The 26117-nt window shown below is 48.6% G+C and overlaps 1 protein-coding gene across 6 annotated transcripts in view; it reads right to left on the bottom strand.

Moving 5' to 3' along the window:
* GATAD2A (GATA zinc finger domain containing 2A) overlaps positions 1-26117 on the bottom strand; it is a 124266-nt gene that overhangs the window by 91408 nt on the left and 6741 nt on the right. For 3 of the 6 annotated variants that reach the window (XM_025367180.1, XM_025367188.1, XM_025367182.1), the window contains exon 1: positions 11767-12045. The exons of the other annotated variants lie outside the window; for them this stretch is intronic. The gene's annotated coding sequence lies outside the window, so the exon portion shown is untranslated. Of the gene's footprint in view, positions 1-11766; positions 12046-26117 lie in introns of those variants that run through there. 6 annotated transcript variants of the gene reach the window in all.

Genomic DNA, 26117 nt, shown 5'->3' with positions numbered 1-26117 from the left:
TCCCCCATGAGGCTCTAAGACCCTAGAGGGCGGGAATCTCCCTCACAACCAGACACCCCTGGGGCTCAGCACTGGCCAAGCAAGGAAGGCACTTCAACAGTTGTCAAACAGATGAACTGTCCTCAGCCCTTGGTATCCAGTTAATCCCCACCCAATCTTCCTGCAGTGTCTCTGGCACCTGTCCCTGCTTTTTATCCCGTCAGGCAAATCCAAGGCCATATTAGCTCATGCCTGCCTTTTATCAATGGCCTTTCTTCTGCCCAATTCAAGTCAAGATTGTCATGCTCAGAAACCCCTGAGGGCTCTCCACGCTTTGAGAGTGAAGTATAAACAGTCTCCTGTTTAAGGACATCAACAATAATCACAACAACCTGCGCTTTCCACTTTAGTTCCCAGTATGACTTTCCATAAATTCTGAGGTCCAGGAGGGTGAATGGTCAACTCCACCCGCCGCGCCCAACACTCCTCCAGTGCAGTGTGCAGAGGAACCCCTTCTCCACAGGAGCTGTGGATACCCTGAGACTGAGAGAGCCAAGAAAAATCATCTCTCTTCTCAGAATGGTGGGAGGTAATCAGATGCCCCATCTTCTTCAGCTTCTGCCATATAGTAAGAATTCTAAGTGTGGAGGGCACTGGAGTAAGATGAGGCTACTCTCAGCCTAAGGAGCTGGTCAAGGGCAGGGGCCACTTACCCACGAGGACGTTTGCACCCGTCACTCATCCCAACTCACCAACTAAGAAGCTCTGCTTAGAGAATCCTACAGCCAACAACACATCTCCTGCACCAGTCACTTCACTGTGTGGCGATGCAAAGTCCAGTTGCATTTCACTCCACAGGGTACCTGCTGGAGCAGCTTAAGCTCTAAAATGTCAACGGATTGACTTTAAATAATAAGTTTCAGGCTGGGCGTGGTGGCTCACACCTGTAATCCCAGCACTTTGGGAAGCCAAAGCAGGCAGATCACCCGAGGTCAGGAGTTCGAGGCCAGCGTAAGCCAATATGGTGAAACCCCGTCTCTACTAAAAATACAAAAATTAGCCAGGCATGGTGGTGCATGACCGTAATCCCAGCTACTTGGGAGGCTGAGACAGGAGAACTGCTTGAACCCTGGAGACAAGGTTGCAGTGAGCCGAGATCAAGTTATTGCACTCTGGCTTGGGCAATAAGGGCAAAACTCTGCCTCAAAACAAATGTTTTTTTAAAAAAAAAAAAAAAACCAAGAGTAGTTCACAAACTCAGAAGACTGATTAAACAGCTCAAAACTACTCCAATTTTTCCAAGCAATTTAAGTATCCTTTTCCTTAATGCAAGAAACCAAGGCAACGGAGCAGAGAAGCTCCCCTCATCTTAAACTTCATAGAAGGTAGATGGAAGATTCTGAGCTGCTCACTCAATGTTGAGCTCCTTCCCCAGGTAGCCACTGTCCATTTCTGCTGTCTTTTGCAATAGCGTCACCTGATCTTATCTCTGGAAAGTAAGAGGAACCCCCTCTGTATTTCCCAAGGGGGTGAGCAAGCCTGCCAGATCGGTGCCAGCAACAGGAAAGGCCTTCAGTCCAGTCCTGAGCCAAGATCCTGCGGCATTCTGGAACCTGCCACCATCCCCACCCCAAATCATCTCTCATCTGAACAAAACATGTTCAATTCCCTTAACCAGGTCACATCCAGCATCCCTGGCAGAGTGTTAAGGCCCTCGCTCTCACCTGGGACTAACACAGTCGACCATCGGAGCCCCGTGCAGGACCTAACATTTAGTCGGCTCCTCCCATTTCCATGGGCTCCTTTTTCGTATCTTTAAATGGTCACCTATATATCAATTAAAGGATGTCTACAAATTAGGAGCGATTACATCTTATAATAGATGGGGACCTGTAATCCCAGTGCTTTGGGAGACTAAGGTAGGAGGATGGCTTAAGTCCAGGAGGTCGAAGCTATAGTGATTATGATCACGAGCCTCTGCACTCTAGCCTGGGTGACAGAGCAAGACCATATCTCTTCGGGGAAAAAAAAAAAACAACATACAGGGAAAAGTAGTTTTATGCTCTTAAAAAGTAAAGTCAGCCGGGCGTGGTGGCTCACACCTGTAATCTCAACATTTTGGGAGGTCAAGGCGGGTGGATCACGAGGTCAAGAGATCGAGCCCACCCTGGCCAACATGGTGAAACCCCATCTCTACCAAAAATACAAAAACCAGTTGGGCGTGGTGGCGTATGCCTGCAGTCCCAGCTACTTGGGAGGCTGAGGCACGAGAATTGCTTGAACCGGAGAGGCAGAGGCTGCAGTGAGTCAAGAACATGCCACTGCACTCCAGTCTGGCGAAAGAGTGAGACTCTGTCTCAAAAAAAAAAAAAAAAGTACCCGGCTGGGCATGGTGGTGCACGCCTGTAATCACAGCTACTTGGGAGGCTGGGGCAGGAGAATCACTTGAACCTAAGAGGAGGAGGTTACAGTGAGCCAAGATTGTGTCACTGCACTATAGCCTGGGCAACAGAGTGAGACTTCATCTCCAAAAAAACAAAAAACAAAAAGGCCAGGTGTGGTGGCTCACACCTGTAATCCCAGCACTTTGGGAGGCCGAGGCAGGCAGATCACCTGAAGTCAGGAGTTCGAGACCAGCCTGACCAACATGGAGAAACCCTGTCTCTACTAAAAACACAAAATTAGCCAGGTGTGGTGGCACATGCCTGTAATCCCAGCTACTCGGGAGGCTGAAGCAGAAGAATTCGTCTGAACTCAGGAGGCGGAGGTTGCAGTAAGTTGAGATTGCGCCATTACACTCTAGCCTGGGCAACAAGAGCAAAACTCCATCTTTTTTTTTTTTTTTTTTTTAAATACTTTAAGATCTAGGGTACATGTGCACAATGTGCAGGTTTGTTACATATGTATACATGTGCCATGTTAGTGTGCTGCACCCATTAACTCGTCATTTACATTAGGTATATCTCCTAATGCTATCCCTCCTCCCTCCCCCCTCCCCACAATAGGACCCGGTGTGTGATGTTCCCATTCCTGTGTCCAAGTGAAAAATTCCATCTTAAAAAAAAAAAAGATAAAGCCATCACCTACTCAACACTACTACAGTTTTTTAGGTTTGTTGTTTTTTTTTTTTTTTTTTTTTTTTGGTGGGAGGGGCTCGCTATGTTGTCCAGGCCAATCTCAAACTCCTGCCCTCAAGCAATCCTCCCACCTCAGCCTCCCAAAGAGCTAAGGTTACCTGAGCCACTGCACTTGGCCACTACAATTTTTTTTAAGGCAGTCCTGAGAAACCAGAGGCAGCCCTAAGTTTTCCCTCCCCACGTCCTGTCCCATCCTCACCCTACAGACACCCAAAATGACCTCAGGGCTCAAAAAAAGGCAGGGCGTGGTGGCTCACACCTGTAATCCCAGCACTTTGGGAGGCCAAGGTGGATAGATCACTTGAGACCAGGAGTTCAAGACCAGCTTGGCCAACATGGTAAAACCCCATCTCTACAAAAAAATACAAAAATGAGCTGGGCGTGGTGGCGTGGGCCCGTAATCCCAGCTACTTGGGAGGCTGAGGCACGAGAATCCTTGAACCCTGATGCAGAGGTTGCAGTGAGCTGAGACTGCGCCACTGCACTCCAGACTGGACAACAGAGCAAGACTCTGTCTCAAAAAAAAAAAAAGACAAGGCCCTGAGGAAGGAAACTGGCCAATGGACCTACATAAATAAAGTAAGAAGGAAGTTAAAACAAAATTCACCAAGCCACAAAGACATCAGTAAGAACAACAGAGATCAGAAAGTCTAATTCCAGGAGAAAACAGGGATATATCCTCATTCCTTCTGCAAGTCAACCTTGGGCAGGCCACTCCTCCTCCGCTTGAGCCTCAGTTTCCTGTTTGTGCCCAGTGTTGGGTTCGGCAGAACACAGGACACAGAAGGAAGTCCTAAGTAGAATCCTAAGTTTGTCTGCTACCCAACTACCAAAAACAGTTACATTTCTAATCCTATAACCTGACAGATACAAACTGACAGTAAGACTGCAATTACATTTCAACCCACACTCAGTATATGTTAATATACTTTCTCAAGAAAACTTCAATAGCAGACCAGGCAACTCCTACCACCGACATCTGAGGCTCCCACCCTCTCCCCAGACTTCAGCATCAGGAAATGTTGCTTGTACAGTCAGAAAAGAGACAACAAAAAGACTCAACACTAAAAACTTGACCAAAAGTTTGGGGAAGGGAGGCAGGAGACAGATGACCCACATACCAACTACCGAGAAGGTCAGTTCATCAAACAAATGTGTTAACAAAAAACACCAAACACGGCCAGCATGGTGGCTCACACTTTTAATCCTAATACTTTGGGAGGCTGAGATGGGTGGACCATCTGAGATCAGGAGTTCGAGACCAGCCTGACCAACATGATAAAACCCCGTCTCCACTAAAAATACAAAAATTAGCTAGGCATGGTGGTGGGCACCTGTAATCCCGACTACTCAGGAGGCCGAGGCAGGAGAATCGCTTGAACCCAGGAGGCAGAGGTTGCAGTGAGCTGAGATCGCGCCATTGCACTCCAGCCTGGGCGACAAAGTGAGACTCCATCTCAAAAAAAACAAAAACACCAAACACACCAGCAAACTCTCCCTGGGTTAGAGTGGCTCTAAGAGAATCCTAGGAAAGGAGTTGACTATAGAATCCTCTGAAAGAACCACCACTGAAGGGGGAGGGCATGAACCCTCGGCAAACCCAGGGACACTACATGAGACGACCGAAAATGAAGTTTAGGTGTTCCGTCAATGATAAGTAAGTCCTGAGAACAGCACAGGTTTCATGACTGAACCAATTCAATCGATGCCTTCAAACCAAGAATTCAGTTCACCACTCTCCTACTTTCTCCAGCCACACTGAGCAACAGGGAAAAATGTTCCTCTGCGGATGTGAACGAAGGTGGCAGTAGCAGTTTTCAAAACTTGCTGGCAGAGTGAGTCTGTGCTAAACACACAAAAGAACTAAAAATCTGCTGTCACTACCACCAAAATCCACCAACTTGAAACCCCAGCAACAAGAAGACAAGATGCTCCTCGATTTATGATGGGTTTATTAGAATGTAGCTGCCCTGGGAGTAGAAAATATCAAACGCATTTAACACAGCCACTGGTCCCATTTTACAACGATTTGACTTACAATTTCTCAACTTTACCATGGTATGGAAGGGATCCGTGTTCAGAAGAAACTGTTATAAACCAAAGCGAGCTCCTCGACTTACAATGGGGTTACCTCTGATAAACCCAACATAAAGTTGAAAATTTTTAAGTCAAACCATCGTAAATTGGAGGCCTACTTTACTGGCCTAAAATCTGCCCACCTCCAAGGTCAGGGCAAGCAGTGGCCTCTAAGGTAAGGATGTGTTAAGTATAGATTCACAGCCACTGACTCAAAGGTTAACTGCACAAAATGGCTGTGACTGGAGAAAATGTTAAGTTGGTATTATTTGCAGAGTTAGGGCCATAGGGTTTTTCACATCCCTTCCAGATAATCTGATCAGACCTTTTTTATCCCCCCAAAGACAAGAGTCTCACTCTGTTGCACAGCCTGGAGTGCAATGGCATGATCTCCCCTCACTGCAGCTTCAACCTCCTGGGCTCAGGCGATCCTCCCATCTTAGCCTCACGAGTAGCAGGGCCTACAGGTGCATGCCACCACACCTGGCTAATTTTTTTTTTTTTTAAGAGATAGGGGATTGCTATGTTGCCCGGGCTGGTCTCGAACTCCTGGGCTCAAGGAATCAGCCTGCCTTAGGATCCCAAAGTGCTAGGATCACAGACGTGAGCTGCCGTGCCCAGCTTTGATCTGACTCTTAGACTTCCAAATTGTTAGCTTGCAGCAAGATTCTATTATAAAGAAAACCAAGCTCCTCAATCTGAGTGTTACATTATAAATGATAACTGAGATGTGAGGTGTTCAAGAATCACTGTGTAGTTGACATCTGGCGGGGGAGAAAGCTTTTTGGCTCTCAGGTAAATGGACAGGCAAAGGCTGGAATACCCCTGACTGCTTGTAGACACTTTCCACTTGTCCTCACAGCGTCCTGTTAGGTCAAAGATGCTGTCTCGGCCAACAGAAGAGAAAGCTGAGGCCAGGTGATCAGGTGACCGAGGCTGAAGAGTGGTAAATTGCATGTCGTCAGTGACAAAGCCAGGTCTGACCAACGCCAAGCTGGTTGGAGAGCAGTCAGTCTGGAAGGCAAGTCCAGGAGGATGAGATTTACCCTGGCACTCCCAGACGCCACTGCAAGTACCATCAAACCGCCTACTTCCAGCCCCAGCCCTGAGTCCACTCAGTGACAGGGACCCCTCTCAGTTCTCTAAGGAAGGTTCCCATGACAGATCTGCCTGGCCAACAGCTTCCTATCTCACAGATGCAAGTCAGGATGCTGGCTTCCGCAAGCCCTGGGCCAGGAAAGAGGCTGCCTTCTGGCTTGGGGCACAACCAACCCAGGCATTCAGTATCATCAAGAAGGCCCCAAGGCTGTGGAAAAATCAGAAATCAGAAAGGCTGAGGTGGGTCCCAGCCGCAGAATAATAAGCAAGGTGACTGGCAAATATCACCCACTGTAGGGGACTTTGCCTTCTTCTCAGGAACGTGGAGAGAGGGGAACAGGCTGGGGCACAAAGCTGAGGCATGCACCCCAGTGTGGCTCCAAAGGGTGCATGCAGACAGTGACAGTCTGCCATGAGCGTGGTGTCATCCCCCACAGAAGAGGTGGGGCAGCTAATGCTTGTTAACTCTGGCTCACCTGTTATAGTCCTAACAGTACTCACTGAACTCCAATGTGTGGAACACACGGGCACTGGGGTCAGCCATTTGCACTCGCCATCTCACTCCTAGCACAGCTTCCATGAGAGATAGCAAGCACCCCCGAGATAGCAAACACCCCCCTGACAGAAATGGGAAACCGGTGAAGTTCAACAAGGTCCTTTGCCAGGAAGTGGCCAGACAGAGCTCACACCAGGCTGTCTGAGGCAAAGCCAGGGCTGTACTGGATGCCACTAGAGACAGGCTGCTCAGCAATAGGCACATGGTCATACTTGGCAAAAAGCAGGCGCCCCCTAGGCTCAAAGTGGCCTCCTTGGCACAGGACGAGCTGCTGTGCCACCATAATACAGCAGTATTTTTAAAGTGTGTGCTCGAAGGCACCACCTTATTTAGGCTATGTTTCAAGGTTGAAACCAGAATATCTAACCAGCAAGGCAGGCCAGGCAGCGCCAGATCCTGAGACGGAACTGCAGGAAGAATAGCTGAGGGATTCTTCAACAAATCCTTCAAATAAGTGGAATTTCTCCCCAATCCTGTACCACGTGGCCACACCCCTCCCCACAGGCACAGCTACTATCTTTGAGGCCAAGCGGCAGGAAAGCCCTGAAGCCTCAACCACCCCACCCACCACTCCCCATCCCCCACCCCCTGCCCCAAAAACGCCCACTTTGACTTGCTGGGAGCCCCCCTTTAAAGTACTGCTCATCTCCTGCCAGCAAATCTCAGAAGCCAGCCTCCAGCATCCTCAGAAATTGCAGGTCTTCAGTCCTTGCATATAAGGAACCCTAAAATCAGGAATCAGGCAGAAAGGCAAGTTCCCTGACAAGCTCACCTGTGAAACACGGGTGCCTCTGGAGGCTCAGGAGAGACAAAGGGGGTACAGTGTACAGAGGAGCTGCAAGGGGCCCTGGCAACTGTGCAAACCAGTGCAAACGTGCAACATTCTGACTGAGGGCTCCTCTCTCCCACACCTAGAGGGTTTCCTGGATTCCCAATCACTTCCTGAGGCTACCTGAAGATATTCTATTAGGGTAAATTCCTTTGTCTTCTAAAAGACTAACCTACATTTCCATCAGACAAAAAGAGGTCACAAATATAGTCTGGAAAGCACAAGGTGGGGGAAGGGAAAGAGGCCCACAGTCCAACACTCTCTTGACAAAAAAGTCCCAGAACCTGTTTGAGGGGATGCTGGGGAACCCATGCTCGAGCGGGATCTGTCCCCAGTGGTACCTTTGTTTCTGACAGCACGGGTCTCACTACTTCCACCTCGCCGCAACCACCAACCACTTCAAGATCTGTCTTTTTTTTATCTCAACCTTCTTAATACACTGCCTTCCTAATTCCATTCAAAAACATACCTTTGCACAGTTAGCACTTAAGTCCTGTTAACCTGAAAGACCCACAGTCTGAGGCCAGAATGTGGAAAGTCACCTCCCAAAGCAGCTCAGATAACTCAAAAGCATCCATTCTAACAAACGACCACACTTAGCAGGCAGCATAGTTCTGTCAGCCTCAAACTATAACACTGCCAACTCGTTCTTCTGGTTCTGCTGCACTTCCCAACCAGACAAGGGTTAGGAGGAAATCCCAGCGATGCACTATTACCCCAGGACAGCTGCTCAGGAAGACTTCACCCACTCACCTATTTCATAATCTTCCTAGTTTTCTACAACCAGCATAAATTAACTCAATTACAGGGGGGGAAAGGTCTAGAGAAAATAGCCCTGCCTGTTCCATTTGATGGCACAGAAACACCCTGAGTCCAAGCAGATAGTTCTTCAGACAAGCATCTGAGCTGCCCAGGCTTTGAAGTGTCAGTACGTGCTAATGATGGTCCTTAACAAAATTCGTGGTAAAGGCCATTACATTTTTGTCTCTGTTGGGAAATGACATAGCCAAGACTCTGCTGGTCATTCTTAATTTTCTTCCAAGAGAACAAACACCAAAAAAGCCGCCAACATTTCAAGAATGGCTTTACAACTTTCCCAGTCACATTCTTCAGAGGCATCCTTTAGTCATCTGCTGTCTTAAGACCCAAAGAGGTCCCAGCTGTGAGCCTCACTGCACCAGCCCTTGCCTTATCCCCTTCAAGAGGGTCCCCCTAACTTGTTCTCTGACCCGAGTAGGAGAAAGGCCCTTTCGGGCTCACCAGGTCACAATGTCCTTCTCTCCTTGATCCCGGTAAGTTTCCCCCATGTTTATGAGATTAATTACGACTCCTGGCCCACTAATCTCACTATAAACTCCACTGAGCAGGGATTCCTAGCAGTGTCAGAGGCACAGTATGCACTCTGATATTTGTTGAATAAATCAATCTAGAAATTACTACTTGCAATGCCAGAAATTCAGAGAATAAATGATGCAAAACAAGTTAGAGGAGCTACTGAAGAGCTGAAAATTAGAGCATTTAAAATATGTTTCCTCATTAAAAACATACACACATGCAAAATACTGAGACACTAAAAAGTTTTCTAAAAAAACCCATTGCTAATCCTAATGTGTAGACCTTTATTGACATTTTGGTACAAATCCTTCCAGGATTTTTTCCTACTGAATGTAGCATTTATTTCTCCCTCACTATCAAAATATAAGATTATAGGATTTGCCAAATGATACTGCATTAATAGAGATGACTTGACATTTTAAAAAATGATGTCATCTGAGTGGAAACAACAAAGCATCCGCCAGGCGCGGTGGCTCACGTCTGTAATCCCATCACTTTGGGAGGCTGAGGTGGGTGGATTACGAGGTCAGGAGTTCGAGACCAGCCTGGCCAGCATGGTGAAATCCCATCTCTACTAAAAATACAAAAATTAGCAGGGCATGGTGGCGCACACCGGTAGTCCCAACTACTCAGAGGGCTTGAGGCAGGAGAATTGCTTGAACTCGAGAGGTGGAAGTTACAGTGAGCCGAGATCACGCCTCTCCAGACTGGGTGACAGAGTGAGACTCTGTCTCAAAATAAACAAATAAACAAACAAAAAACACACTGCATCCAAATCACTAAATCACAAGTCTTCCCATTCTCTACAGCCCTTCCAAGATGAGAAGCAATCTTCATAAAAACGGCTTCAGAATTTTAGGAGACAAATTAGAAATGAAAGATGAAGAAGAGGAGAGAGTAAGTGAAGATAGAGGATATAGAAAATCCCTTGCAAATTTCCCACACTCTATTAACTGTTTCCTCTAGAAAAGGGCCAACTTTTCTGAGTCCAAAGCTGAAGAAGAGAATGCAAAATAACAACTAACTCTGTGGTTCAGCTCCTTAAAATCCAGCTGGTAACGCTGCTCCACTAGAACAAAGCAGGGCTAGCATGGTGTCCCCATGTCACCAGATTATCCCCTACCTCCACAAACAGAGGTGCCCTGGAGCCTGGACAAGAAAATGGCCTTGTGTTTTAGAAGTGCCAGAGAAATGCTCAGTGGGGTTCGCAAACTGCAGCATTTGTGGGCTCTAGAGCACCAAGTACGGGCTGCCTGGCTCGGCCGCTCTACTAAGAGGCCTTGAGCAAGCCGCCTGGCCTCCAGAAGCCCCAAATTCCTCACCTGTAAAGCGCAGATAATACTCCCCTACTCCCGAAGGGATTGTTATGAGCACTGAATATGTCTGTGCAGGGGAGCTTAGCACACAGTAGGCACTCAAACCCGAGGGTTAGTATGAGCTATCAGCCCTCCACAGCTTGTGGTCAGGTCTGACAAACTTCTGCTTAGCATATGTTAACAAACTGGTGCCAGCAAACATTATTTCATGTAATCTAGTTTAAAAGAAAACTTGTAAAGATTACCAGAAAACTAAGTAAGTCAACAGGACTACAGTCCAATACTGTAGTCCAACCCGCACAGAGGGCTGTCTGTCTCTCAGTTTCTGTGCTGCCACAGCCAGGAGGTGTCACTGTGTGAATGGGCACACAGAACCAGAGATGTTACCAGCACTATGTACTCCAAGAAAACTGAAAGAAGTAAACCGGTAGGAAGAGAGAAAATTAAAGGCAAGTGACTCACTCGGACTTTGATCTAAAGAATCCAAAGCTCTTTAGATAAGGATGAACTATACACCTAAAGACGTGAAGTCAGACCTACAAAATTTTGCCCTGTGCAAAATTCTCAGGGCAAAAACACGCACCTAAGGGTTGTCAATCACTTCCTAAGGGAGGGGTCACCATTCATTTCTGGGTCCCAGTGTGCGCACACTCCAAGTGTCCGTCAGGCTCTCAGCCTGGGCCCTGCCCATAAGCCTTTCCTTGTTGAAGTGATCAATTCCGATTCTTGGCAATAATCCTTTTAAAAGGCCAGCTGCCGCTGTCTAGTCACTGATGCCGACCCACTCCAGGTGGGAAAAAAGAAATCAATGGAGCCACCGCCCAGATGGGGAGGCAAATTTAAAGTGTCGGGCCTTGAGAAAGGCCGGAGAACAGAGAGGGGGAAGGGTCCCGCGGCTCCCGGGGGTCAGGCAGGAAGGGCGCGAGCTGGGGGAGGGCCGGCCCTCCAGGCGTGGGCGCGCGGGGACTCTTATTCTGACACGGGATCGGCCGCCGCCGCCGCCGCCGCGGGGTTCAGCGTAGCTGCCCAGCCCGCCCCGGGACCCCCGCCCTTGAGCGGGACCCCTGCCCCGCGCGCCCACGTGCCGTCTTCCCGCCGCCTCCACCCGTCCCGACCGCTCCGAAGAGGCACCCCGCGGCCCAGCCCTTCCCCCGACCCCGCAGGAAGCGCAGGACGGAAGCGGGGCGACGCCGCGACTTTCCGGGACCCCCGCCCCGCCCGGCCCCCACGTGCCCGGGCCGCCTCGGGGCGAGGAACTTTCCAGGGCAGCGCAAGAAGACACTCCCAGAATACAAGGAGTAGAACTCGGCTCGCTCTCACTTTTCCACGCTCAAGCGGGGGTCCCTCACAGCCCCCCGAGGCCCCGACCCTGCGCCGCCCGCGCCGCTCCAGTCTCAGCCGCGCGTCCCCGGCCCCCGCCAAGTTTGGTCCAGAACTTACCGGGCCGCGGGTCGGCCGGGCCCTAGGGCAGCGCGCAGGTTAGTGGGGCTGCGGGTGCGGGGTCGCCCGCGGGGCCGGGCGGCGGAGGGGCCGGGGGCGCCGGACCGCGCGCGCTCGTTCCGCCTGTGGGGCCGCCCGGGCCCGCGGCGCTCGCTCCGCCGGTCCGCCCGCCCGCCCGCGCCGCCGGCCAGATAATGCGCCCCTCGGCCGCACACATGGAGCCCGGCGCCGGCGTCACCGCCCGGGACATGCGCACCAGGTCAGCGCGCCCGGCCCGCGGCCCCCAAAACACCGGGGAGCTCTTAAAGGCGACGCCGCCCGCCCGCGCCCGGCTGGGCGGGGCCCGGCGACCGAGGGGCGGGGCCTGACGAGAAGGGAGGAGCTCGGAGGCGGGGCTCCGGGCGTATAAGGCGGGGCCCCGAGTTAGGGGGCGGGGCCTGTCGGTACCGCCCCGGAAGCACCGCCCCTCTCCGGCGCGCTCCCACGCGACACCTCGCTGGGCGCGCTGGTTTCCCACGCGGGCTCCGGCTGGCTCCCTCCCCGCCGAGTCCCAGCGCCTTCCGCAGGCCGAGGGGTCGTGGCCAACTCACCGGCGGCAGAGCCGGGCGGGCCGCACCCAAGGCTGACTCACGACGCGCTCACCGCTGACCTCGCGCCAGCTGAGCTGGGCGACCTCAAGCAACTCAGGGTTGCCTCTGAAACGCGGGTTAGAATGTCACTCCCGCGGGGTCGTCACGCGGAAGCTCTTTGGGAACTTCGGCCCCGGTGTCTGTGAGGAGGGCGGGTGTGGGTCGGCTGAACGATCACTTCTCCAGCGCAGTGAACAGAGTTCTACAAAGAAAGCTCCAGACCCACGCACCTCAAGACACTTGGGGACGACTGCTCTCCCTCTCTAGTTACCTCCCAATCTGCCCTCGTGCCTCTGGGAGGTGAAACCCCCTCAAGAAAGCAAATCTGCACCCTTTCCTCTCCAGTGACGAGGAGGAAACACAGGAGACAGAATGAAAGCCTGAAAGAGAATGGACTTTGGAGATGTTAAACTACATAAAGCGGAATACAATTTCAATAGGGAAAATATCAAGTTCATGGAAAATCTACTACCACAAGAAGGCTCTCAATGCCAAAATCAGGTTCTGAGGAATCCCCAAAACCGCTTCTTTTCATAGTGTTTTAAAACAATTCCTGATGAGACACCTAGACTCCTGAAGAGTGGTGGTGACATGCTTTATCGCATACCCTAATGCATCTATATGTACAACTGAAACAAAAGTTTCACCAAACAAATTTACCACATGCAATGTACTGTTTTTTTTTTTTTTTTTTTTAAGACGGAGTCTTGCTCTGTCGCCAGGCTGGAGTAGTGTAGTGGCACTATCTTGGCTCAATGCAACCTCCACCTCCCAGGTTCAAGGATTCCCCTGCCTCAGCCTCCCTAGTAGCGAGATTTACAGGCGCGTTCCATCACGCCCGGCAAATTTTTTGTATTTTAGTAGAGACGGGGTTTCACCATGTTGGCCAGGATGGTCTCCATCTCCTGGCCTCGTGAGATCCGTCAGCATCGGCCTCCCAGAGTGCTGGGATTACAGGCGTGGGCCACTGCGCCCAGCCTGTACTATTATTTTCTTTTTTTTTCTTTTTTGAGACGGAGTCTTGCTCTGTTGCCCAGGCTGGAGTGCAGTGGCTGGATCTCAGCTCACTGCAAGCTCTGCCTCCTGGGTTTATGCCATTCTCCTGCCTCAGCCTCCCGAGTAGCTGGGAGTACAGGCACCCGCCACCTCGCCCAGGGCTAGTTTTTTACATTTTTTAGTAGAGACGGGGTTTCACTGTGTTAGCCAGGATGGTCTCGATCTCCTGACCTCATGATCCGCCCGTCTTGGCCTCCCAAAGTGCTGGGATTACAGGCTTGAGCCACCGTGCCTGGCCTGTACTGTTATTTTCTATTCTACTTCATTTGAAAAGAAAATCAATGTAATGCCCAACAATGACTGGGTCTCAACTGCAAACCTGAAAAACGCTTCATGTAGAACAAGTTTTATAAAATTGTTTTTCTAAAAAGAAAACAAAATTGTTTTTCTCCTGTATGTCCCCTTAAACAGAGAGTCAAAAAAGCTCCTTTCTAATCCTATGTTCAGTTCTACATACAATTGTCAACTTTTTGTAGTTGATTCCACCCTGCCACCTCCCACCCCCACACACACACACACCACCCCACCCCCCAAAATCTTCCCACTACTTAATGCAACATCTGGCACAACCTCCCCTAGGCCAAAAGAGAATTTAACCTAAAAATGATACAAAATACAAACTGTTGACTCCCAATCACTTTCCCTGACCCAGTTATGTCACTAATTTGCTTTGCTTTGCTACAAAGAAATTCAAATGTTCAAATTCAGAAACCAAACAAAGTCTTATTCTCAAACAGGTGACTAGGTATAGGAATTCAGAGAGCTCCCTGATCCCAAGTGCAAGGATAGTTTAGGGCAAATATCTAGGTTTTTCACCCTAACATGGTGGCTGTATATTTTGGGAACTCCCTCATGCTACGATGATTAATCAGATGATATTAAAGCAATACAAGCAAACTATTACCTCACTGCCCCTCACCTGGGTCTTGATTAATGTCAATTTAATTAACTACAAACAGAGCAAAGTGTGGTCAGGTGGGAGACCTGAGACTTGAGACAGATATACAGATTCCAGAGTTTGAGCTGGCAAGCCCTGTGTGAGTCACCAAGGTGACAACCACCTTTTTTTTTTTTTTTAAGAGAGAGGCATCAACTGCAACATATTAACGACACACCCCTGTGGACTGAGGGGTGCACTGGTGACAGGGCCTGCTCTAGAGGGCAGTACCAACTTCTCAGCCAGGGAAGTCAGATGGGGGGTATGAGGGGTGCAGGGTATGTAGGTGGGGTGAAATAGCTACAGGGCTACAGCGTTTATTTCTGTCATAGGAAGAGAGGGCCAGGCGGGTAGATGGCAAGTGACAGTGAATCCAGATCTGCTTGGGGTCCCATAGGCTCAGGTTGGGTGAATGCTGAGGCTGTTTGGATTAAAGACCTTTTAGCCTCAGTGCCCAGTGCTGGACTAAACAGCAAATAGTTCAGCCGGGTGATTATGAAATATGATGCAATTGCCTTCAAATGCCATACTAAAGCTGAAGAAACTAATTAAGAAACAACTAGGGCTAGAACCATGTTTTCTAAAAGTTTTTTCCTTGCTCTGAAAACAAGATAGTCAATACTTAGTGCTGGCAGGACACAGTGGCTCACATCTGTAATCCCAGAACTTTGGGAGGCCGAGGCATGTGGATCACCTGAGGTCAGGAGTTCGAGACCAGCCTAGTCAACACGGTGAAACCCTGTCTCTACTAAAAATACAAAAATTAGCCAGACGTGGTGATGTGCGTCTGTAATCCCAGCTACTCAGGAGACTGAGGCAGGAGAATCACTGAACCCAAGAGGCAGAGGTTGCAGTGAGCCAAGATCGCGCCACTGCACTCCAGCCTGGGTGACAGAGCCAGACTCCGTCTCAAAAAAAAAAAAAAAAAAAAAAAAAAACCTTAGCGATAGCAGTTGTTAATAGTGTACTTTCTTTTTCTTTTTTTTTTTTTTTTAAATGAGACAGAGTCTCACTCTGTCACCAGGCTGGAGTGCAGTGGTGCGATCTTGGCTCACTGCAACCTCCAACTCCCAGGTTCAAGAAATTCTCCTGCCTCAGCCTCCCGAGTAGCTGGGACTACAGGCATGCACCACCATGCCCAGCTAATTTTTTTGTATTTTTAGTAGAGATAGGGTTTCACCATGTTGGCCAGGATGGTCTCAATCTCCTGACCTCGTGATCCGCCTGCCTCAGCCTCCCAAAGTGCTGGGATTACAGGCGTGAGCTACCACACCCGGCCCAATACTGCAATTTCAAAACACCTGTTATTTAGTTAAAATTTTCTTCCAGGCCGGGTACAGTGGCTCACACCTGTAATTCCAGCACTTTGCGAAGCCAAGGTGAGAGGATTGCTTAAAGCCAGGAGTTTGAAACCAGCTGGGTCGACATGGTGAGACCCCCATCTCCATAAAAAAGAAAAAATTAGCCCAGCATGGTGGCACATGCCTGTAGCCCCTGATACTCAGGAGGCTGGGGCAGAAGGATCACTCAAGTCCAGGAGTTTTAGCCTGCAGTGAGCCATGATTGTGCCACTGTACTCTAGCCTAGGTGACAGAGTGAGACCCTATCTCAAAACAACAAAAAAAATTTTCCAAATTCATTTTAAACATTATTGTCTTTCATAGACCAAACCCCACTAATAATAGCTAGGCCTCCTTCTACCTTAACTACAACAAAAATAGACTAATGATCTTTCAAGTGTACTCTTAAACTTCTAAACACCACCTGAGCCTGTCTCTATACAACCAAGGGACTGAGGAAAAGAAATTGGGGCCAAATTCCATGTTCACGTCTGCTTTTATGGCAGAAATTGGCCAAAGGCTCCAAACTAGTATGGAACTACCGAAAAAGAGTAGCATCACCTACTGAATGTTCAAGGTACTGTACTTTTTCTTTTTTTTTTTTTTTTTTTGTACTTTTTCAATCAGAAAATTTATTCAAAGTTCTTGGTGGACAACATACAAGATGACTTATGTGATAAATGCCGATCGACAACTGAGAGATCACTCCTCCCAAGGGTTTTGCAGCCCAAGACGCCAGAAGCTGACAGGCTGGTGCCACTGAAAGACACAAAATGATTTCAATGCAGAAAATGTATTCATAAGAAAGACTGAAGAATTAGCCGAGCACGGTGGCTCACACCTGTAATCTCAGCACTTTGGGAGGCCAAGGAGGGTGAACCACGAGGTCAGGAGATCGAGACCATCCTGGCTAACACTGTGAAACCCTGTCTCCACTAAAAATACAAAAAATTAGCTGTGCATGGTGGCACGCGCCTGTAATCCCAGCTACTCGGGAGGCTGAGGCAGGAGAATCGCTTAAACCCAGGAGGCAGAGGTTGCAGTGAGCCAAGAACATGCCACTGCACTCCAGCCTGTGCAACAGAGGGAGACTCCGTCTCAAAAAAAAAAAAAAAAACACGCCAAGTTTTTTTCTTTTAATCACCTTTATGAAAAATGAGCACTGACTACTTTTTTTTTTTTTGAGACAGAGTCTCACTCTGTTGCCCCAGGCTGGAGTGCAATGGCGTCATCTTGGCTCACTCCAACCTCCACCTCCTAGCGTCAAGCGATTCTTGTGCCACAGCCTCTGGACTAGCTGACACGACAGGCGTGTGCTACCACACCAGCTAATTTTTGTATTTTTAGAAGAGACAGGGTTTCGCCATGTTGGCCAGGCTGGTCTTGAACTCCCAGCCTCAAGCAATCCTCTGCCTCCCAAAGTGCTGGGACTATAGGCAGGAGCCACCACACCCAGCCCTGCTTTTGTACTTTGCATTCTTAGTACCTAAAGTTTAAGACTATAAGTTTAGGGACAATATAACAACAATCTCTAAGGGAGGATCATTTTAAAGTTTCTTATTTCACCCCAAATTCATGTTTACATGGTGAGATTACAATGAAATTGACTAGGAAAGGAAAGGAAAATAAAATATTAATTATTAAGTGATTTTGATTTCCTTAATACTTTGATACTCTTGATTCTTCAGGGAGGGACCAGAAAATAGCTATAGGGACTCTTACAGTGATGCTTTATGAAAAACACAATACTTCCAATGCATCACCACTGCTACAAGAGTCATCTTTGCATTCACAACATTCTCACACTAGATCAGGAGTTCGTGGGACATGGGTCAGCAGCCCCCATTGTCCCCATCACCATCGTTTATGCTGAAAAGCTCCCTGAAACACAGCTCTCTAGGGATGGTCCACTTTGTCAACGTGTGTTTGTTTTGAATGTCGTCTCTAACCACAATTCGTTACGCTCAGTGTTTCTGCAGCACAGGGTTCAGGCTCCATCTGCAGTTAGGCTCTGTCCAGAGGGAGTCTCTGTGTGGCCCTGGCACTGTCCTGCTCCAGGGTTCTGAGCACAAATGCTCCCCTAAAGGGTTAAGCACAAACTGCTCAGAAGTGCTGTCGTGAACCGGAAGTGTATCTCCCATTCTGTCTTCATCTGCCATGTGTCACTAGTTGGCAAGGAATATCTCTTTTGTGTCTACATATGGTTTAAAAAAATTCCCACCTAATTTGGATCAATTTTAAGGCTTGAATAATCAGGAAGTAAACTGTTTTCTATGAATTAAAGATTAAAAAAAAAAATTCAGAAAAATACCAGGAAAAACAAAAAGGCTATATGACAGCCTTGAGTCTAGAGATCAGCCTATTCAAACCCCCCAAGCAGGGAAAGAGTATTGTTAGTCACATGATCAGTCTAATAAATATCCTTAGTTGGACATGCAGAAAAACATATTTTTAAAACTTGGCATCTATTTCACACCCTACTCCCCATTTGTTAATTGGCAGATCTGCCAATTTAGGAAAACATTCCTCCCCAATGTTTTCCTAACAGGATGCATACACCCCAAACCCCCCATTTATAGTGAAATGCCCGTAATTTATTTAAAAAAAAAACACAGGTGGAATGCCTTTCTACTTTGGTTTCTCTTTCACAGCTTGATAATAACAACCATGCCCTCTTACATGCCCATGTAATCAGGTCTCTATCTAACCAATTCCTGTTTTGGGAAGACGAAGATATTTATTTCAAATTTAGGTCAAAAAGTTAACCTTGAATAGAGACAATTTGAGAAGTTAAATATAAAGGCTAAAGTTTGAAAATGCAGTGAAAGTTTAGAAATTGGCTGGGCGAGGTGGCTCACACCTGTAATCTCAACACTTTGGGAGACCCAGGCGGGCGGAACACTTGAGCCCAGGAGTTCCAGACCAGCCTGGGCAACATGGCAAAACCCCATCCCTGCAAAAACGAATGCAAAAATTAGCAGGCTTGAGCTTGGGAAGTCGAGGCTGTAGTGAGCTGTGTCACTACCGCTGCTGCACTCCAGCGTGGGTGACCAAATAAGACCCTGTCTCAAAAAAAAAAAAAAAAGTAGGTTTTTGTTTTTTTTGAGATGGAGCCTCGCTCTGTCATCCAGGCTGGAATGCAGTGGCATGATCTCAGCTCACTGCAACCTCCACCTCCCAGGTTCAAGCAATTCTCATGCCTGAGCCTCCCAAGTAGCTGGGATTACAGGCATCAGGCATGCACCACCATGCCTGGCTAATTTTTGCTTTTTTTTTTTGAAACGGAGTCTCACTCTGTTGCCCAGGCTGGAGGGCAATGGCGTGATCTCAGCTCACTGCAACCCCTGACGCACAGGTTCAAGCAATTCTCCTGCCTCAGCCTCCCAAGTAGCTGCGATTACAGGCACCCGCCATCGCGCCCAGCTAATTTTTGTAGTTTTAGTAGAGACAGGGTTTCACCATCTTGGCCAGGCTGGTCTTAAACTCCTGACCTCGTTATCCACCTGCCTCGGCCTCCCAAAGTGCTGGGATTACAGGTGTGAGCCACCACGCCCGGCCTAATTTTTGTATTTTAGTAGAGACGGGGTTTCACCATGTTGGTAAACTCCTGACCTCAGGTCATCCGCCCACCTCGGCCTCCCAAAATGTTGGGATTACAGGCATGAGCCGCCACACCCAGCCAAAAGTTAGTTTAAATTGTTCTAGGCTGGGCACAGTGTCTCATGCCTGTAATCTCAGCACTGAGGGAGGCCAAGGTGGGAGGAGTCCTTGAGCCCAGAAGTTCGAGACCAGCCTGGGCAGCACAGTGAGACACTGTCTCTAAGACAAAGTTAAAAAATAACATTAGCTGGCCGGGAGTGGTAGCTCACGCCTGTAATCCCAGCACTTTGGGAGGCCGAGGCTGGCGGATCACCTGAGGTCAGGAGTTGGAGACCAGTCTGGCCAATATGAAACCCCATCTCTACTAAAAATGCAAAAATTAGCTGGGCGTGGTAGCACATGCCTGTAATCCCAGCTACTCAGGAGGCTGAGGCAGGGGAATCGCTTGAACCCAGGAAGTGGAGGTTGCGGTGACCCAAGATCGCACTCCCACTCCAGCCTGGGCAGTTGCCCACTGCACTCCAACCTGAGCAACAAGAGAGAGACTTCATCTCAAATAAATAAATAAATAAATAAATAAGGTAGGGTGTGGTGGGTCACGCCTGTAATCCCTGCAGTTTGGGAGGCATGAGGCAGGCAGATCACCTGAGGTCGGGAGTTCAAGATCAGAATGACCAACATGGAGAAACCCCATCTCTACTAAAAATACAAAATTAGGCCGGGCGCAGTGGCTCAAGCCTGTAATCCTAGCACTTTGGGAGGCCGAGGCGGGTGGATCACGAGGTCAAGAGATCGAGACCATCCTGGCTAACACGGTGAAACCCCATCTCTACTAAAAAAAAAAATACAAAAAACTAGCCGGGTGCGGTGGCGGGCGCCTGTAGTCCCGGCTACTCGGGAGGCTGAGGCAGGAGAATGGCGTAAACCCGGGAGGCGGAGCTTGCAGTGAGCTGAGATCTGGCCACTGCACTCCAGCCTGGGCGACAGAGCGAGACTCCGTCTCAAAAAAAAAAAAAAAAACACAAAATTAGCCAGGCATGGTGGTGCATGCCTGTAATCCCAGCTACTCAGGAGGCTGAGGCAGAAGAATCACTTGAACCTGGGAGGCAGAGGTTGTGGTGAGCCAAGATCGCGCCATTGCACTCCAGCCTGGGCAACAAGAGCAAAACTCTGCTTAACTAAATAAATAAATAAATAAAATTAGCCTGGCATGATAGCATGTGCCTGTAGTCCTAGTTATCTGGGTGCTGAGGCAAGGGGATGGCTTGGGCCTAAGAGTTCAAAGATGCAGTGATCATGCCAGTGTACTCCAGCCTGGGCAACAGAGCAAGACTCTGTCTCGAAAAAAACAAAAAACTGTTCTGAAGTATTAAGAATTCTAGACCAGCTTAAATGATAACAATTCTCAAAGGAAAAAGTCAGAAGCAGCCCTGAAGTCTGTTTTCTTGAAGCTTCTTTGGAGGTTAAAGTCTACATATACAGTATACCATTACAGAGTCTAGATGGCTGATTTAACTGGCCATCATTGCTTCCTGACTGAAAATGTTTACTGAAAGCTCAAGGCCCGGCGCAGAGGCTCACACCTGTAATCTCAACACTTTGGGAGGCTAAGGCAGGCGGATCGCCTGAAGTCGGGAGTTCGAGACCAGCCTGACCAACATGCAGAAACCCCATCTCTACTAAAAATACAAAATTAGCCTCATTACACATTACTCATTCTCCTGCTGAGGCAGGAGAATCACTTGAACCCAGAAGGCGGAGGTTCCAGTGAGCTGAGATCGCGCCATTGCACTCCAGCCTGGGCAACAAGAGTGAAACTCCGTCTCCAAAAAAAAAAAAGTTCAATTTAAATACTATTTTGAGTTTAATCTTGGATCCTATTATAGCACATTTTAACTTTCTACCTTTGGAAGAAATTTTGGACTTTTCTTGCCAGAGTGATCAGTTCAAACTCTGACTTTTAGAACAGCATAACCTCCTCAGGTCAAGGGAACTCACTTGGCTGTTTTCACCTCCAGGTCCCTGCCTGTGCCCATGCTATGCCTCTTCTCAGAACGCCTAGTGACTTAAGAAACCTAATGGCCGGGGGCAGTGGCTCACGCTTGTAATCTCACACTTTGGGAAGCTGAGGCGGGTGGATTATGAGGTCAGGAATTCGAGACCAGCCTGGCCAACATGGTAAAACCTCGTCTCTACCAAAAATACAAAAATCAGCCGTGCATGGTGGCCTGTAATCCCAGCTACTCGGGAGGCTGACGCAGAAGAATGGCTTGAAGCCATGAGGCGGAGGTTGTAGTGAGCTGAGACCACGCCACTGCACTCCAGCCTGGGTGACAGAGCGAGACTATCAAAAAAAAAAAAGAAGAAGAAGAAGAAAGAAAGAAAAAAAGAAAGGAAGGAAAGAAAAGAAAGAAAGAAACCTGGCCGGGCGCGGTGGCTCAAGCCTGTAATCCCAGCACTTTGGGAGGCCGAGGCGGGTGGATCACGAGGTCAGGAGATCGAGACCATCCTGGCTAACATGGTGAAACCCCGTCTCTACTAAAAATACAAAAAACTAGCCGGGCGTGGTGGCGGGCGCCTGTAGTCCCAGCTACTCGGAGGCTGAGGCGGGAGAATGGCGTGAACCCGGGAGGTGGAGCTTGCAGTGAGCCGAGATCGCGCCACTGCACTCCAGCCTGGGCGACAGAGCGAGACTCCGTCTCAAAAAAAAAAAAAAAAAGAAAGAAACCTAACAAATAGGTTGCGCACAGTGGCTCATGCCTGAAATCCCAGTACTTTGAGAGGCCGGGGAAGGCGGATCGCCTGAGCTCAAGGTTTGAGCCTTTTTCCCAATTGCCCCATCACATTTCCTGAGGCACTGCAAGTCCATATGGAGAGTACAGTAAGGTGAGGCTGTGGGGGTTAAAGCTACAATGAACTAAGGGATCTCACTGGGAAAAATCAACCAATCCAGGAACTTCCAGATCACTGGCCTTCAGACATGCCCAGCCTACTGGCCCAGTGTCAACTGGTTTGTTCTTGGGCAGTATTAACACCCACAGATTGTTGTCCAAACTCAGGTGCCAACATCAAGAGAAACAGTCAGTCTAAATATGATTCTTTATTTTTTTTTTTCCAGACAGTTTCGCTTTTGTTGCCCAGGCTGGAGTGCAGTGGGACGATCTCAGCTCACTATAACCTCCGCCTCCCGGGTTCAAGCGATTCTCCTGCCTCAGCCTCCCTAGTAACTGGGATTACAGGCGCCCACCACCACACCCAGCTAATTTTTTGTACTTTTAGTAGAGACAGGGTTTCACTATGTTGGCTGGGCTGGTCTCAAACTCCTGACCTCAGGTGATCCACCCACTTCAGCCTCCCAAACTGCTGGGTTTACAGGCATGAGCCACCGTGCCTGGCTCCTAAATATGATTCTTTAACAACTGCCTTTACTAGGCATCCACAACAGTCTGGCCGTTTGCTGTATGCTTACAAACAAACCAGCCCACAAATGAGGATTTGAGTTTAATTTTGAGGAAACTGAGGCTCAGAAAGAGTAGGCCACTTGAAGTCAGGCTATTTTTCTAAGGTCACATGCCAGCAAGTGGTAGGATCAGGATCAAGCCCAAAGTTTTTTGGCTATAAAGTTTCTATGGCATAGAGCCTCCCATAGTACTTTTATAAAGCAAAAAGCTGTAAGTAACTACAAACCATTCTTCCAAAGCACACTCTTCCTGAAGGACCTATCTACTGTCAGCTTCTTTAAGTTCCATACACATCTCCAAGCAGCTCTTGGTGCAGAAGAGTTCCCGAGGGGAACACTGTGATAATATAACAAGAAACCATCTTTTTCGCCACCCTGCCAGATAAACCTCTGAGTCTGTGGGTGTATTAGTTGAGACCCCAAAACTGGCAAGTACAGGTCCACTGGTGGCTCCCAGCTCTGACAAAACGGCTTACTAAGGAAAAAGGGGGAACTTGAACCTGTTTTCTTTCTTTTTTTTTTTTTTTGAGACATCTCGCTCTGTCGCTCAGGCTGGAGTGCAGTGGCATGATCTCAGCTCACTGCAAACTCCGCCTCCTGGATTCAAGTGATTCTCCTGCCTCAGCCTCCAGAGTACCTGGGATTACAGGCGTGTACCACCACACTCAGGTAGTTTTTACATTTTTAGTAGAGACGGGGTTTTGCCATGTTGGCCAGGCAGGTCTCAAACTCCTGGGCTCAAATGATCCGCCTGCCTCAGCCTCCCAAAGTGCTAGAATTACAGGTGTGAGCCACCACGCCTGGCCTTGAACATATTTTCTGTGCTCAACTTGGAGCCCAAGAACTCTGCCTGTAAGAAGGGAGAACAGGAAGTCAGGAGGGAGCAAGCATCCACTTCCCAAGGGCAGCAGAGCCCAGAGGTGGGAGCCTGGTCACATGCACAGTTGCATTACTTTTCCACGCCCACTTCCGGCATGGGCCTGCCTCTCCACCTCCGGAGTCAGAACTTGAGTGGAAGGAAAAAAAAGACAACCAGAAACTCCTTCTAACAGCCTCCCTCTTGCCCTCAAGGCTGTGCCCAAAATGAATATCCCGCCTTGCTCTCCAGTCCCACCTCTCGCAGATACACTTAGTTAAGAAAAGCACCTGTCAAATCTAAGACTTCCAGCCTTGCCCAACATAAAAAAGTGTAAACAGCATCTTCCCAGTCCCAGTGTAAGAGGAAAGCCTAGGCCGGGAGCGGTGGCTCACGCCTGTAATCCCAGCACTTTGGGAGACCGAGGCAGGTGAATTTCCTTAGCTCAGGAGTTCGAGACCAGCCTGGGCAACATGATGAAACCCTATCTCTACTAAAATACAAAAAATTAGCCAAGCATGGCAGTGTGCCGCCTGTAATACCAGCTACTCGGGAGGCTGAGACAGGAGAATCGCTTGAACCTGGGAGGCAGAGGTTTTAGTGGGCCAAGATCGCACCGCTGCACTCCAGCCTGGACGACAGAGCGAGACTCCACCTCAAAAAAAAAAAAAAAAAAAAAAGAAGAGGACAGCCTAAGCAGAGGGAAATCCATGCACCAAGAGTCTACCAATACACAACAAAGCAGTCATCTACTGGAAATCTCATTATTCCTAAACCACCACCAACACCCAGGTAGCCCCAGCTTATCGGAATGTTTTTAAGATTTCAACAAGGGAAGAGCTTTCAGAGCGGTTTATCACTTTGTGTAATATGCATTGCCATGAAGAAATGCCCCAGGATTCCAAAAACACACCACCACTGACTTCAAGAAAGGCAAACTCAGCCAGGCATGGTGGCTCCCGCCTGTAATCCCAGCACTTTGGGAGGCCAAGGCGGGAGGATTGCTGGAGCTCAGGAGTTCCAGACCACCCTGGGCAACATGGTGAAACACCCATCTCTACTAAAATACAAAAAATTAGCCAGCCGTGGTGGCAGTTGCCTGTAACCCCAGCTACTAGGGAGGCTGAAGTAGGAGAATCACTTGAACCCAGGAGGTGGAGGTTGCAGTGAGCCGAGATCAAGCCACTGCATTCCAGCCTGGGCAACAGAGGAAGACTCTGTCTCAAAAAAAAAAAAAAAAGAAAGAAAGAAAGAAAGACAAACCTGAAAATACCCCCTACCATGACCATTCTAGTTTCTCTCGTTTCTCCAAGATTACAATCACAGTGGTCATGAATCAACTATCGCCAACAATCAAGTAGGAAAATGCCATAATTTCTGTCTCCTTTTAGAGACAGGAAACAGGAGCCCAGTGAGGAAATTAAAGAGGTAGTGAGGTTTCACTTCTACACCTCCAAGAAACTCCACCTGAAGCTCCCAATGAGGGTAGCTGCAGCACTTAGGGATATTCTCAAGAAACCTCACAATATTCTTTCATTCATTTGCTTGTTTATTTGTCTGCAACTAAGATGTATGCTCCTGGAAGGCCAACTGTGTCAGTCCTGCTTACTGCCAGACCCCCCTCACCAAGCATGAAAACGTTTTATCTTAGGCATGAAAATGTTTGCTCCTGAATTATTTGTTGGCATAGGAAGTTATATGGGCCAAAAGATTTAACACTTTCTAATTTTTAATGTAATGTAAATTGCACTAGAAAACAAACACACACCATACCTTATGGCCACACAAGTAAAGCTCTTATTTGAGTGTTCACTTGTCCCTTATAAGTCAAAAAAAAAATTTTTTTTCTTTTTTGACACAGAATCTTACTCTGTCACTCAGGCTGGAGTGCAGTGGCCTGATCTCAGCTCACTGCAACCTCTGTCTCTCAAGTTCAAGCCATTCTTGTGCCTCAGCCTCCCAAGTAGCTGGGATTACAGGCCTGCGCCACCACGCCCAGCTAATTTTTGGATTTTTAGTAGACAGGCTTTCGCCATTTTGGCCAGGCTGGTCTCAAACTCCTGACCGCAAGTTATCCCCTGCCTCAGCCTCCCAAAGTGCTAGGGTTACAGGTGTGAGCCACTGCGCCTGGCCCCTTATAAGCCAATTTAAAAGAATAAACTTGGCCAGGCGCAGTGGCTCACGCCTATAACCCCAGCACTTTGGGAGGCTGAGGCAGGTGGATCACCTGAGGTCAGGAGTTCAAGATCAGCCTGGCCAACATGGTGAAACCCTGTCTCTACTAAAAACACAAAAATTAGCTGAGCACAGTGGTGCACGCTTGTAATCCCAGCTACTGGGGAGGCTGAGGCAGGAGAATGGCTTAAACCCAGGAGGTAGAGGTTGCAGTGAGCCAAGATCGTGCCACTGCACTCCAGCCTGGATGACAGAGCAAGATTCTGTCTCAATAAAAATAAAAAAATAAATAAAATAA

Source organism: Theropithecus gelada, chromosome 19 (assembly GCF_003255815.1).
Source record: "Theropithecus gelada isolate Dixy chromosome 19, Tgel_1.0, whole genome shotgun sequence".
Lineage (NCBI taxonomy): Eukaryota > Metazoa > Chordata > Mammalia > Primates > Cercopithecidae > Theropithecus > Theropithecus gelada.
This window is presented reverse-complemented; position numbering and strand designations above follow the sequence as displayed.